At 33.8% G+C, this 3,886-nt stretch overlaps 1 pseudogene; it reads left to right on the top strand.

The window, feature by feature from the left end:
* Nucleotides 1-907: 907 nt before the first annotated feature.
* On the top strand, nt 908-2,060 carry LOC148692964 (zinc finger BED domain-containing protein DAYSLEEPER-like; annotated as a pseudogene).
* The last annotated feature ends 1,826 nt before the right edge of the window (nt 2,061-3,886 follow it).

Below are 3,886 nucleotides of genomic sequence, written 5' to 3'. Positions count from 1 at the left end.
AGCCAATTTACTAAGATAGTGATCATTGATGTACCATATTTCAGAGGGGTTCCCATGTCAAGATTGGTAGTTTCACATGGTGTTTTTGAAGTTTTTGTGTTATTGCAAGTCTGAAAGGTAGATAGCATAAAACTTGATTGGATTCTTTTTAATAATTATTTTTCTTGTAATTTTTTCTTCAGGTTTATCTATGTACCTTGTCCCTATATTGCTGAGACACTTACAGATGCTTTGATGGGTTGCTTGCTAGATTGGAACCTTGATCGTAAGCTTTATACCTTAACTGTTGATAATTGCACTATGAATGATTCCATGATCGAAAAAAATACTTGAAAAGCTTTCCACTAGTTCACTTTCGCTAGGTGGCAGAATTTTTCATATGTGGTGTTGTGCACATATATTAAATTTGATTGTTAAGGATGGCTTGGAAATGATTGGTAGTGGTGTTGAGAGAATTCGTAATAGTGTTGCTTATTGGTCAGCAACACAAAAGAGAGAGGAAAAGTTTGAAGAGGCAGCACGTCAATTGAAAATTCCAAGCACAACGAAGTTGGTGCTTGATTGTAAGACTCGGTGGAATTCCACGTTTTTGATGATTCAAACTACCTTGATCTACAAGGATGTTTTTTATTGTTTAAAACAACGAGAATCACAATATAAGTGTTTACCGGAGGAGAAAGATTGGTTGATGTGAAAAGAGACTTGTGAGAAGTTGAAATTGTTTTATAATATCTCAGAGTTGTTCTCTGGAACTAAATACCCCTCTGCCAATCTTTATTTTCCAAAAGTCTGTGAGATTAGAATTTCATTGTCACGGTGGCTTAACTCTCCATATGATGAAATAAAACATATGGTAGCGAACATGATTGAGAAGTTTGATAAGTATTGGAGTGTAATTAATGAAATAATGGCTATAACAACTGTTTTGGATCCCAGATTTAAGATGAAGTTGATTGAGTATTTTTTTTCCTCTCATCTATGGAAGAAGTGCTTCAAGTGAAATTGAGAAAATTCGCAACATTTGTTATGAGTTGGTGAAAGAGTATGGGTCCAATCTCAACTCCAACATGGGGTCTCAAACGTCATTTGCTTCTTCATCACACTTGAATTTGTTTGAATTTGAAGATATTGATCCTTTAATGGACAGTTATGATCGTTTTGTGTCTAGTACGACGACCACAAATAATGTGAAGTCAAAAGTTGACCACTATTTGGATGAGACTGTTTTGCCTAGAACGTTTGACTTCGACATTTTGTGTTGGTGGAAATCAAATGTCACTAAGTATCCAATCTTGAGTTCTTTGGCCAAAGATATTTTGGCTATTCCAGTGTCCACAGTTGCTTCTGAGTCAGTTTTTAGTACTGGTGGGAGGTTTGTAAGTCCTCACCATAATAGACTTCATCTGAAGACGTTAGAAGCCTTAATATGTGCTCAAGATTGGTTATGGAATGAAATTAAAGGTATTCAAACTCTTAATATTATCTGCATTGTATCATATTTTTTGCTCTTATGTACTAAATCTACTTTCAATTTACAAGCTAATGTAAGTTTGCTCTTTTACAAACAGCTTCTTCTTCCGATGAACATACTGGCTGCTGCTCAAACTTTGAGGATATGGATGCGGATGAGGTAAGTATTGGTAATCATGCATATTATATTTTTGTTACTGAATAGTAGCGATGGCAGAAATATTAAGACCAGATGGATGTGTGTGTGTATCTGAATATATATTGTATATATGTATATATATTTACAAGAAAAGCAAGAGAGACATCTCAGAAGAAAAGGTGTTTTCAACTGCTAGGGGTTGCTGTCTTTTTGTAGATTTTGGAAGTTGTTTCACAGGCATAGATTGTTGCCTTTCTTACTGAATAGTTACATACATTGGCTTATTTCTTTTTTCATAGTTATATACACCGTATTGCACATACATACATTGAATTATGCATATTAAATTTTTGTAACTGAATATTTTTAAATCATGCTTATTTCTTTTTCATTGTTTTCATTGAAGGGGTTATGCAAAGATGGTTGTGAAGGGGGAACTGGAACATCATGAATTATGGCTGCTTGTTTTGCGGACACAAGAAAAATAATAGTTGTTATTAAGTTATGTGGGCAAGGCCTTAGGTGGTGAAGCATTTTGGATTTCTTTTCTTTTTCGCTACTGAATTTCTTGTTTTTGATGGAGTATATCAAATTATGATCAACTTTTCCAGAACATCTAAGTATTGTTGTTATTTTAAGATTTTCATTTGAAAGTGGTTGATGTTTTGGATATGATCCTTATAGTGTCCATTTTGTTTGTTTAAGAATCATTGTTTAATTAGTTGAATTTTAGCAAGTGTGTTGTAACACTTGCTTAATTTTTCATAAGAAAGAAATATCATAAATTCATAATGGGAAAACCGTTACCCGATGGGGAATTCGTTACCCAACGGGTTCAGTTACGGGGAATACCTGTTTGGGTTTTTTACAGTTTCAGGTACGGGGAAACCGGCTCGGTTATGAGGATGGCACATCTGAACCCAATCCGCCCCGCTACCATCCCTAGTCTAATGTATCTTATGAACTGCACAAAACCTGATATAGCATACTCTATCAACATACTAAGTAGATATAATAGTAATCTAGAAAGGATTATTGGAAGACTATAGTCAGAGTTCTAATATACTTAAGACACAAAAAATTGTGGATTGTATTATACCAGATATCCTATTGTACTTGAAGGATACAGTGGTGCTAATTGGATATATGATACCAAAGATACAAAATCCACAAGTGGATATGTCTTCACAATTGGTGGCGCAATTGTTTCATGGAGATCTACTAAACAAACATGTATAGCAAGATCCACAATAAAATCTGAGTTCATTGCTTTAGATAAAGAGGGAGAGGAAGCCTAGTGGCTATGTAAATTTTTAGAGGATATTCCATGTTGGCCAAAACCAGTGCCCTCTATTTGTATACATTGTTCATTACTTTAGATAAAGAGGGAGAGGAAGACATCATGTTCATTGATTAGCCAAGTAAATTCAATTTTACCTTACTATGGAAAGTTCACAGCCAAAAAGCTACCTATCCTGATGCAATATTTTTCTAATTAGAACTCTCTCAAATGTCTACATTTCATTTGCATAATGTTAAGCCATATTTCCATTCATGTGGGGAACTGTTGAAAATTTAATAAGAAAAATTTAAATGTCAAATTTCTAAATTAAATAGAAATAGAAAATTGTCCATTGGTGGGTCAATAATCCTATGGTACAAAACCTCAATTGGATAGGTAATGTGATGCGAAAATTAACTTAAAACACAAATTAAACCCTCTTTTGACAATTGTAGTATATAAGTAAGTAGGGATCGTTCTTAAACTGGGGATTAGGAGGGATTGCTAAACACTTTAAACTGACTCAAATAACTAAAACTAAACTTTAAAACACTTAACTCAACTTAAAAGACTCAAAACAAGTTCACAAGACTCAAAATAAGCTAAAAACACTCAAAACCGCCTAAAAAACACAAATTGGGCAGATTTGACTCTAAACACAAAATTGGACGAATTTTGGTTTTAACTTCACTCAAAACACTTGAAAACACAATCTAAAACAGATTTTAACTAGTTAGACACTCTAAACTAAAGGGGGATTTGGTTTTGGACGAAAATAAAATAAACAAAACAAGAATTTAAACTAGGCAGACTTGCACGAAATTGGTGAAATTAGATGGATGATGGCCTAGCTAGGAGGTCTTTCTCCACACATGAAATACTTGCATACAAAACAATCTCCAGTTGCTTTTTCAATGAATCATTAACCTCAACACCCCAAGTTAATTAGGTACACTTAAATTAACTCTCAAATTTTTCTTAGGTCATTGAATTGA

The sequence above is a fragment of the Pyrus communis genome, chromosome 11, assembly GCF_041283825.1.
Source record: "Pyrus communis isolate YQ-2024b chromosome 11, ASM4128382v1, whole genome shotgun sequence".
NCBI classification, from domain to species: domain Eukaryota; kingdom Viridiplantae; phylum Streptophyta; class Magnoliopsida; order Rosales; family Rosaceae; genus Pyrus; species Pyrus communis.
The sequence above is the reverse complement of the archived record's forward strand: the minus strand, read 5'-3'. Positions and strand labels throughout refer to the sequence as shown.